Source organism: Culex pipiens, chromosome 3, assembly GCF_016801865.2.
Source record: "Culex pipiens pallens isolate TS chromosome 3, TS_CPP_V2, whole genome shotgun sequence".
Classification (NCBI taxonomy): Eukaryota; Metazoa; Arthropoda; class Insecta; order Diptera; family Culicidae; genus Culex; species Culex pipiens.
Window position 1 is genome coordinate 176,865,262 of NC_068939.1, and position 12,192 is coordinate 176,877,453.

General features: G+C 31.4%; 1 protein-coding gene across 1 annotated transcript in view; it reads right to left on the reverse strand.

Moving 5' to 3' along the window:
- The window catches only part of LOC120419721 (uncharacterized), a 398,162-nt gene that overhangs the window by 364,705 nt on the left and 21,265 nt on the right, over nucleotides 1–12,192 (reverse strand). The gene's annotated exons all lie outside the window — the stretch shown is intronic.

Below are 12,192 nucleotides of genomic sequence, written 5' to 3' on the forward strand. Positions count from 1 at the left end.
GTTTTGATATTCATTTATCCGGAAAACCCATCTCCTTCTTTCTCTTAAAATTAGTTTAAGTGTATTTTTTTTCAAAATTCTGAATTTAAACTCCTTAATTTCCAACTATTTTGAGTCTAATTTGTCAGGGTTACATACATGAGCAATTCTCTATCAAAACCGGAAATAGATTTTATTTCTATATTTGGCTCAAACTTTGTGGAGGCCTTCCCTATGACCAAAGAAGCTATTTTGTGTCATTGGTTCACCCATACAAGTCTCCATACAATGTTAGATGCTGTCCATACAAAAATGGTACGTAAATATTTAAACATCTGTAACTTTAAAGTCAATTTTCTGATCAAATTGGTGTCTTAGGCAAAGTTGGAGGTATTGTTGAGGACTATTGAGAAAAAAAATAGGTACACGGAAAAAATGCAGATTTTTTAATCAACTTTTTTTCACAAAAATTCAATTTCCCAAATTACGTATTTTTTTGATTTTCGAGATTTTTTGATATGTTTTAAGAATCAAAAACCCCAACTTTTGAACCATAAAGAAGTATGTTAATAGTGAAATTCTCAAAATTCCGCTTCGCAGAAAATTCATTAAATCCATTAAAAAAATGATATTCAATGACTCCTCAATGTTTCATGACAATATTTCATGTTTAAATTTTTGTTCGTTTTTCTCAAAAAATCAAGTTGATTAACGAATGCCACGATATCTCGAGATGGGATGGACCAAATTGGATGAAATTTGGGGTGAAAACTCTCAAGACGTATCGTATCCCGTGTGCTTGACGAAGCTCGAAATTTAAATTTAGTTTTTTTTTTTGAAAAAATACAAAATCAAATAAAAATGAAATTTTTTTTTTTTCATTTTTATTTATATAAACGTCTTTCGTCATGCACACGTCATGAACCAGTTAAAAGAGTCTACTTCAAAATTTTGAGTCATTTTGGTCAAAGCAGTGTCGAGATATCGTGGAAACCGTTATTTTAAACTGCTAACTACAAAGACCTATATCTCGGAAATTATACAACAATATTTTAATGCTCTGAAAACAGATTTAGAAAAAAAATAGGTGTGTGCTTATACCAACCTCTGACATTTTTGAAGATTCACAGCTTATGGCATTTTGGTTTTAAAGGAGACATTGGCTATAATCCTATGGAATATCATCCAAGCTTCAACGTACGTATTTTTTGGTGTTACGAAAATGCAATGTTCCTCGAAAAAGATAATCAGAATTATTTTTTTTTGCAACATGGCTTGATAATGTTCAGGATTTTTTAAGTACATTTCAATAGTAATAATATTTTTTTGTGAAAAACTCCAAATTTTCACAAAACTTCGTTTAAAAAAAATACTAAATTGAAAATTGAAGTTTTTTGCATTATAGGCAAGGTTGCTAATCGTTATTTTTTACAATATAGGCAATAATTATCGTCGATAATATTATTGTCTAACGATAACGATAATGGTTATCGTTATTGTCGGTAACGATAATGGTTATCGTTATTCCGATAATTCTATTCGCGATATTTTTATCGTCGATAACGGACGGTAACTTCTATTCAATATTTTTCTAAAATTGACTAATTTTGTCTTGAATCTTCAAACTTCCTCCAAAATACCGTTTTTTTCATAAGAGTACTCAAATTTTCACAATTCGCAAAATGGGTATCAAACGATTCGAAATTTTGCATGCATTTTCACTGTTTTACAGTTTTTTGAATGGAATACTAAATTTTTTACAAAATACTCAAATTTTCATAAAATACTCAAATTTTCACAAAATACCGTATTTTCTCAAAAAACTATTTTTATATAATTCACAGCATGGGTATAAAAAGATTCAAAATTTTGCATGTATTTTGACTATTTTAGAGTTTTTTGAATGAAATACTCAAATTTTCATCAAATGCCGCATTTTCTTGAAAATACACAAGTTTTTTATAATTTGTAATATGGGTATCAAACGATTCGAAATTTTGCATGCATTTTCACTGTTTTTGAGTTTTTGAATGAAATAGTAAAATTTTCACAAAATACCGGATTTTATTGAAAGTACCTACTCCAATTTTTATGATTTGCAATATGATCAAACGATCAAACGAAGTGAAATTTTACCTGATTTTTAATTCAAATAACTTTTAAACAGTTAAAATACATGCAAAATTTCAAATCGTTTGATAGCCATATTGCGAATCATATAAATTTGAGTATTTTCGAGAAAATACGGTATTTTGTAGAAATTTTAGTATTTCATTCAAAAAACTCTAAAACATAAAAAATACATGCAAAATTTCGAATCGTTTGGTACCCATATTGCGAATTATATTTTTTTTAGTATTTTCGAGAAAATACGGTATTTTGTGAAAATTTGAGTATTTCATTTAAAAAACTCCAAAACAGTAAAATCACATGCAAAATTTCGAATCGTTGCTTATTATAAAAATTAGAGTACTTTCAAAAAGATACGATATTTTGTGTTTTTTCAAGTATAAATACTAAAACTTCCCATATTATCAAAAAAAAATTACTAAGAGGAAGCTTGATAATTCAACATAATTTGGTTGGTATTAGATAATTTTAGAAATATATTAAATATAAGTTATCGTACGTCATCGTCGATAAAAAATCGCCGATAGAATAATCGGAATAACGGTAACGATAGATTATCGTTAGTTCCCGACGATTAACGATAGAACTATCGCTATCATTATCGAACCTCGATAATTTTATCGTTAACAACCTTGAATATAAGTTTCAAATGATCTAGATTTTTTCATTCAACCGAATGTTATAACACAATTTTTAGAAAATATCCAAAATTTTCACAAAACTACGTATTTTAGAAAAAAAAACATCGTAAAATTGAAGTTTTTTTGTAACAATTTGGAGATGCATTGATCGGGATTTTTTCATACGTTTCGAAAGTAATTACACATTTTTTAAATACTATTTTTTACAAGACTACGTATTTTCGAAAGTAATACAAGAAATATCAGTTTTTTTACAATATGGGTTTCAAATGATCGGTATAGTGGTACTCTTTTAAAAAAATTAAGAACTTACGTAGTTTTGTGAAAATTTTGAATATTTCACAAAATAATATTATTTCTATCGAAATTTGTGAACAAATCCCGATCATTTCATACCCATATTGTAAAAAACTTGGATTTTTAGATTTTTTTCGAAAATATTTAGTTTTGTGATTTGTGTCGATTTGGTGTCTTCGGCTAAGTTATGTTCAAAAAAATAGTTAAATTGATTTTTTTAATTTGTTTTATTACTTTTTAAAAGTTAAATTTCCAAAATATTCTTGTTTTTTTATGTTTTAAAGTAAATTTTAATTTTTTTTTATTGTTTTTTACATTTTTTCTATCATTATTGAAAAGAAGTTTGAAAATATTTGAGATTTTTCCTAAAATCGCAATTTTCATCTTCGGTCTACATTTTATAGTACCAATCACAAAAAATAAAAATAGAACCTATTTTAGGAACGCTTTTTTTACAGATAAAGTCAAATAAAAACAGAGATTTTTCCGTGTACCAATTTTTTCTGAAACGTCACAATTAAAACCTAATTCTAAACCAATCCATATGTAGAGATACAAATTTTTGAATCATTTAAGGGGTCATAATCAAGTTAAGCTACCCTATCTAAATCGAACTATCCATATTTGATTCGAGATTAAGGTGATGCGATTGATTCGGGTAATATTCGGATATTTTGAACTTTGAAGAAAAACAATATCAACAAAACAAAACAAAACTTGCCAAAAGTTACGTCGTTTGGATCATGTATTTTTTTACGTTGCATTTAAAATGTACATTAATTTCGCTGTTGTGTCGCACTGTAGCCTTCCAGAGACGGCTTCTTTTTTGCTGTTCTTGCCGTATTCTGGCGCAAATTACCTGTCCGAACGTTCTTTGTCGCGTCACGAGCAGAAGCAGCCGGCGTTGGATGCAGAAGTCGCAAAAATGTCCCATGTAATTGTGTTGCGTCCTTCAATTGGAAATTCAATTTGAAATAATTTCAAATTGTGTAGACATTTTTGTAACTAAAAAAAAATACTAGCATTTCGGACAGTTTTGCGACTACGCCCCCCAGCAAAACCAGTGGCAGCAGCTAATTCACACCAGATTGGACGGTAATGAGAGAATTTGTATGTTTTTACCTCAGCCTGGTCGACCGGCACATTTCGAGAGGGGGGGTTTCCCCCAAACTCATCCTCCTCGTTGTTCCGACATTGTGTAACCAGAAATAATGTTTCAATTTGGAAAACCCAGTGCGAAGCCGCACACCGTTTCTACCCAGAGGAAATTGAATAAAACGGAGCCAACTTTTTAGCCCTTCGGCCAGAAAAAAAAATATGTTGCAGGTGTGCAACCGTTGTTGCTTTGGGGGGAAATTTTATGCCCGAGTTTTTGCTGCTGCTGCTCATTCGCTTGCATAATTGAGACAATTAATTACAGTGTCGTTTTTGGCCCGCTGCCATACGTGGGGCAATTTGGTGCATTTGTGGCGAATTTTGGAAAGTTATGATTAGCGAGCTGTTGAAGAAACCATGTTGCAAATCTAGTAAAAAATAATCCAAAAATTTATAATTTTTTTTTGTTCAAAAGAAATTTTGTGTACGGACTTCAACGGGGGAGAAGGATGTGTGGACATACCGTACCAAACACCCTGAGTTTATTTTCTTATTTTTTCAAGATTATTGAGATCTAAACTTTTTTTTAAAGAAAATATTGTATTAAAATATAAGTCAATGCAACTTTTCTTCAAATTTCCTATAAGGATTTTTGTTCTAAAAATTTTGTTGCTTTTTCAGTGAAAAATGCTTGACACATTGTCTGTGCTTCCCTTTTCCATTTATCTGCAGTTTTTTTCGCCCTTTTTTGTACACGTGCAGCATTCAAATTCCTCCCAGTTGTTTCCATTTTTATGCTAAATTGCAAATCCCAGCGCTGCATATTACGTCCCTCAGTGCCATTCCGAGTCCAGGCGCAAATTTCCCATTGCCACATTTTTCACTTTTTTTCCCTCAGTTTGGTTCGTTCCAACATTATGCACACGTTTCAAGTGAAATTTTCCTCTTTTTGCTTCGTTTTGCCAGAGACATTCCCGCAGGGCAGCCTGATATTAAAATAAAAATCCTGGAAACCTGAATGTTCGTGAAAAGCCAAAATTCAAAATGTAGAGAAAAAACGAAACAATTGAAATCAAAATTAGGACAAACGAAGAGAAGCTACCATTTTAAGACCACCTTTTTTCAATTAGAGAAAACTTTAAAGAATATTTAAGAAAGTGCTGACAAAAAATTCTACAAAGTACCATGTGCCCCCCTAAAGAAAACAAATTAACGAGTGTGACGAGCAAACTGATAGGAACAATTGAGTAAAAAGTAAACAACATCAGAGTTGAACACAAAAATAAGATAAACAACCTAGGAAACTGCGCTAATCGAATGCTGTGTACAAAGAACTGATTTATGTTATTTGTTTTACGTGGCTCTCTGGGTGTTGCATTTAACGATAAACATCGCTCCGACGGCAGTAGGGACGTTCAAAATAAACCAAATCTTCCGAACTGAACAAAAATAAGGAGTAACCATAAAAGTGTCCCTGGTGTGAAAGATCTTTCCCGATCTAGAACCAAACAATATGCTCACACACATCCAAACGAAAAAAATGCAAACAAGTGTACAGAAAAGGATAAGCCGAAAATGTGTGCGTGAAAAAAGAATATTATTACAACCAAAAAAAATCATACGTGCTAAAACCCGGACCTAAAGCAAAGATTTCTTCGAACAAAAAAAAAACAAAAGACGTATCCAAACATAATAAAAAAACAATCGTTTGTGGAACCGTTACTGTTAAATTGGTGTTGTACACAGCAAACAGAAAAAAGAGACAAACGCACACACACCCACAAACAAACAAAAAGGTGTCACATGTACACAGTTTCATCGACGTCTGCACACAATGAAAGAAAAATAGAGAAAACAAAAAACAAATTGATGCGTGTGGCAGCAGTGTGTAATTTGAAAGTAAAACAAAAATTAATCGAAAACGCCTTTTCAGCAACCGTCATTATCGTCTCGAGTTTGCGTTTTTTTTTCCTCTTCTTTATGTTTTCGCCAAACGAAACAATAACAATGGTTGATTGACGTCTCGACGACGCGTTTGTTTACCTCCCCCCCCTTCTAAGCTCCACGGAGTAAAGATTTTTTTTTTAGTTTTGCTTCAAGGTGAGCTGAAATTTATTGCAATTATTGGAGGCGAAAAAAATAGCGAATTTGATTAGTCGAGGAAAGGTGTGTAGAAAGAAAGAAAGAGTGAAGCAATAGAAAGAAATGGGTAGACAAGGGAAACAACAGTTTGACAGAATAGTGCCGCTCCTGGATAAGTGAAAAGTATGAGGAGAAAAAAAAAACAAAAAAACCTTAACAAAAAATAAATTTAAAAAAAAAAAACATCCTACAACGGGAGAACTGGTCGAAAAAAATGAGTTTTCTGTTGTTGAAGGTCTCACAATCATTTAAAAAGGTAAATTTTCCAAGAGGAAGTGTTTATTTTTATTATGCTGTTTTTTACAACTACAAAACAAACATTTCCAATAACTCTTTTGTTTTGTGCTATCGTCTTGTTATAGTAAAGTATATTTATAACTTTCAATATCATTAATTTTTCAACATTTGGTTCCTTTAAAACTTGTTATAAAGTAAGTTAGTCATTTTTGAATTAAAAAAAAAACTTGCTTTTACAATCAAAAAATGTGGAAAAATAGTGTCTTTGCTTAATACAGCAATTCCGTATGAAAGTAAAAACTCGAAATTTTAAAATGGCTTAAAGTTGGTGAGATACTTATTTTTTTTTAATTCACTATTAGGGTGGTCCTATTTAAGTTAGTATAAATTAAAATGTCTGATTTTTTGTATTGAATTTTTTATGTACAGTACCGCAATTTTGTTTTTTTTTTGTTTAAATATGTTTTCGTCAAATTTTACCTTGTTTTCATCTAATTGCAAATCAACTTGATTGCCCCTGTTCGCATAAATGTCCCATATACATTTTCATTACTTTTGAGTTATTGATGCAGTTTGGTTTTCAATCCAGAAATGTTCAGTACTGTATTTTAGAAATATGGAGGAAATCCAGCGTTTTCGTGTAACCTAAACACGTAGCCTTAAGTGTGGGATAAACTTGCCATGCGATTTTCTCAGCTTGCTGTTTTTGCATATGGGACATTAATGCGAATATGGGCACTAAACTGGTGTAAAATGCATTGTAAAACTCTTTTTAATTATTTTTTTAAATGCATTTTTGATACAGGATATTTTCAAAAAGCTGGAATATTTTTTATGAATTTCTCAAATTTAAAAGTAAAAGGCGTAAAACAAATCCGGGATTCCGAAAAAATAAATTTCGGCATTTTAAAGATTCATATTACCTTTTCAAATACTCGGCTAGATTTTTGGTCTTCAAATTAACAAAGTTAACATCGAATATAATAACGAGAAATTACGATTAAAATAATGCATTTTCTCAAAAATTCATTCTATAAATCCAATTAAACTTGGCTAGGAGCACCCTAATGGTCAAATAAGAAAAAAATAATTATTTGAACTAAACTCCACACTAGTTTCCGGCCATTTTAAAATTTCGAGATATAAAATATATGCTTTCAAATAATGTTTTCGAAGATACAGTTCTTTATTTAAGTTACATCAAAAGTGACTTTAGCAGTTCTCTACGAAAGAGGTCTTTTTTTAGTTTTAATTTTTTTTGTATTTTATAATCAGACTGAAACATTTTTGGTGCCTTCGGTATGCTCAAAGAAGCCAAAACATCATTCTATTTTCCTGTTTTTGAATCTTTGCATGGCAATATCTCAGCAACTAAGGTTCGTATCAACAAAACTCAGAAAAGCAAATATAGAGAATTTTCTCAGCTTTTTAAAAATATGTTTTTCAAAAGTGAGCAAACTCGGCACTAATTTGAAAAAATGAATTGCTGCGACTATTTTCAAAAAAGTTACCTAAAAATGGCTATAACTTGAAAACGGTGCCCTTTATCATAATTTCACTTCAGTACTTTTTGATTGCAAATTCGATTTAATATCGAAAGACGAAGTTGAAATTTTTTTTAACAATATTTCGATTTATTGAAAAAAATATTATTGATTCAAAAAAGCATAACTCGGTCAAAGATTTTTTTCACAACCTGGAATTTTCTGAAAAGTTGGCATTTCATGTCAGAAAATAGAAAAAAAAAATAGTGTTTTTTATGCAAATCAAGTATAAGTAACAAAAAGTGAAATTAAAAACTTCCATTTTTTCAGTATAGTCCTTTTCCACACCTGCGACTTTGCCGAAGACATCAAATCGATCAAAAATTCCTTTGAAAGATGCAGATTTTTGAATTTTCATAAATCATTTTTGTTTGGACAACTGTCAAATTTGTATGGAAAATTATATGGACAAACTCATGATGCAAAATGGCTTCTTGGGCATACCGCAGGAACCAAAAAAGTTTCAACCGGATTAAACAATACAACAAAGAATCGAGTGACCGAAATCTCAGAGAATTGTTGTCTTGCAAATGAAAAGGACTGTCCATGACTTTGAAATTGCTTTTGAAAATTTTTAATAATGGTTTTTAGCTATAAATTTTTGAGGATTTTTTTTTCGAAAAATGTAATTATTTTTTGGCATATTGAAAATTAATTTATGAAGGCAAAGTAGTGAAAACAGACTATTCTCAGTGTCAACACGCGATATCTCGAAAACTACTGGTTCGATTTCAGTTTTAATTTTTTTAGTTAAGTAAAATTTTCTCCTTTTTCTATATCAATTCATAATTCAAAAAAATGGGCCAAGCATTTGAAAATGTCCAAAATAAGTGCTATAGACCTGTTTTTAATATTACTCTTGATTCCAACAATTAGATTTTTTTTTCAAAGAATGGAGTTCACATATTTCAAAAGATTAAATTTTAGAGACGAAAATTGATCACGAAAAACTTTACTTCTCTATTTTTATGTTTTTCTTGTTTTATGATCAGTTTATGTTTGTTTCTTATAATATTTGGCTTATTCTAACACCTCCTATCAATACTTTTTGTCTTTCTAGTTTTTTCATGTTTTACAGTCACTTTTTAAATTTTATGCTTGTTTTTCAGATTTTCTGCTATAGAATGATACCCATTATCATCTAAATTTAAAAATAAAGCACATAGATCCATAGTCTGAGAAATTACTGCAGAATTATTTTTCCTTAAAATGTAGGAAATGTTAGTAAAAAACCACATCCAAAGTTGACCCCAGAAAAAAAATACATTTTTAATAACATTAGCAAAGTCACATAAAACAAGTAAATCTTCCAACCCTAAAACATTCTAAAATTTTAGGAGTTCTTCTTCCCAATGCTTTTGAAAGATCAAAAATTGGTTGAAAAATTGAGTTTGACGAATTTTCAGATCAAAGAGGCTAGAGCTGACTAAAAAAATATATTTATTTTAAAGGGTTAAACTAACAAAAAAATGGTTCTTACTCAAACTGAATTAATTTTGTAATTAACGTTGCATTTAAACCAGGGCTTTTGCACCGAGATTTCTGTTAGTCACATTTTAGTATTTCGAATGCTACTGGAACTTTGGACGTGATTTTAAATTCAAACTGTTTACTAAATTTAAAACAAAGAAGGACTATTTTACAGTAAGATTTTTGCAGAATTGGGTCCGTAAATTTGACAATTTTTAATAAGAAGACAACAGTTTTCTTGGTTGCTGTGCATCCTTTAATAAAAATGTAAACAAGATGCTGATTGAATGAATTTAAAATATCTCTTCCGGTGACAAAAAAAAAATAACATGATCTAGCAAAACATCCAAGAGGATCTGCCACCTTCCAAGTTGAAATAACAAATCCATAAAAAGTTTTGCAAAACCAGCTACCGAGGGTAACGACTCTCCGTTTGCAGTTTCCCAAGGCAAACAAATTACAAATCGCCCCTCCCCGCCACTGACCCACGGCAGGGTCGTGTATTATGTTGCAGTTGCCATTTGAACTCACCTGACTGTGCGAATCTGCGCAAACAAAACTGTAAAACTTATTTTCCCATGCCACCCTTCGGGGGGACTGCTTCAACACAGTAAGCAAGTACCCATAACGAGTCCTGGCGCAGTTATGTTTAAATTTTGCATTTCTTCTGCATATCTTGTTTACCTTTTTGCTGTAATGGCGTCTCGTTTTGAATCGTTCCCGCGAAACCCGAGGATTATGTCACGCGTGGGTGGCGCACGGTGTGGTCATTTTGAGGATTTTGTACTTTTATTATTTTTTTTTTTTTGACAATCATGTAATTTATGACAATTTAACTTGTGACCCACTTGGTTTGAACTTTTTTTGTTTTTTTTTTTTTTCGACAAACCTTTCAATAAAAAAGTGGAACCAGAAACACTTTCGACTGACCACCCGAGCAGACGGAAATTACTTGGGAATAACATTTTTTGATATTTAAAAATACTAGGCCAATAACATTTTATGTTATTTATAAAAAGATTTGTTATTCGTCGTTATGATTTTTTTGCTATATTTTTTTTTGTTATTTTAACAACTAATCCTATCATCCCAATTATAGTTGAAGTTTTAGTTCCATAACAAAATATGTTATTCCAAAGTTGTTTTGGCTTTCAACCAATGTTAGACCAATAACAAATTTTGTTATGATAACATAAACTGTTATTCAACTCTTATGCAAACATGGAATTTTCAACAACAATCTATAACACTTTTTGTTATTTTAACAGTATTTGTTTGAATTTTGCTATTACCGTCTGGCCGGGCAACTCACTGCAGGCACAACTTTTGCCTCATTTCTGTCATAATGTCACAATTTCTACCCTTTTACCCCTTTCCTTCACAGCTAGCAGTTCCGTTATTATTATTATCATTTTACCTTCTCTTGTCTCCTCATAAGTACACTTTTCACAACATTTTCTCTTCTTTCTTTTTTTTTTCGTTCATTTCAATTACATTACGCCTCCGGGTGGTGTTCCGAGCGCGCAGGGTTCAGGGGTTAACCATAAAAAAAGCAGAAGGGGTTTTGCCGAGCTCGTTTGGAAAATGCCACTGGCGTTTAAAAAAGTTATGATTTTTCATAGGGCAAAAGTGGTGGTGGGGACCTAGGCTCATCCCGACTCTGATGGGAACCCGGTTTATTGGGGGGATGTGGTGGAAAAAAAACTGAAAAATAATCTAGCGAAATTGGCTCTTTGAGAAAGGTAGCGAAACCCAGACGACGCAGTAACGATCGTGCTTTGTATTTATCGTTTGTTTATTTAGTGAATAAAGGTAAAAGTGTTTTCAATTAGCACTGAAGTGTTAGTATAATTTCAAATTTTGCAGGTTGATGACCATTATGAAAATTTGAACATATTTTTGACTTCACTGAACCAACGACAGAAAACTCACTTGAAATCCCGTGTAAAAATCCAATAAAATCCCCAAAAAAATTAACCACAAATCATAAGATAAAACAAAAACGATACACAACACAAAAAATTGCTTTGGGAGATTGCTTTAACTGAGTGTACATAATTTTCTATATACATTTAGCATATAAAAGGAAGAAAAAAAGACAACATAAATATAGATCGAATGAAAACGAAAAAAAAAAGTGAAAGAATAAACGCGTTGAACTAGCAAGTACAGAGTAGTAGATATGGCCGAAAAGTACCTTCCAACCTGCGAAGTAAAAGAAACAAGGAGCTACTCCTTGAGCGCGCTCGAAATTGTTCAGTGAGCTGACTGCCACCATCCAAGGCAGCAACTCTCCTCTTCTAGACTGTGTAAAAAAGTAATACTTTGTTCTTTCATCTCTTACCAACTTCCTCTCTGTGTGTGCACCATGTACGAAACGTTGTTAAACTGTAGGATATCTTACTAGCTGCAACCTTTGCAGTACTACCTTCTTTTTTATGTCACACTAGACTGATTCAAACATCTCAGATTGACGATTTAAGTCCTTCCTACCCGGGCAGACTGTAATAACAAAATTCATGCCATTTCAATAACAAATATTGTTAAAATAACAGAAAGTGTTATAAAATTTTCTTGGAAAATCAATTTTTGCAAAAGGGTTTAATAACAGTTTATGTTATTGGGCTGAAATTGGTTGAAAGCCAAAACAACTTTGC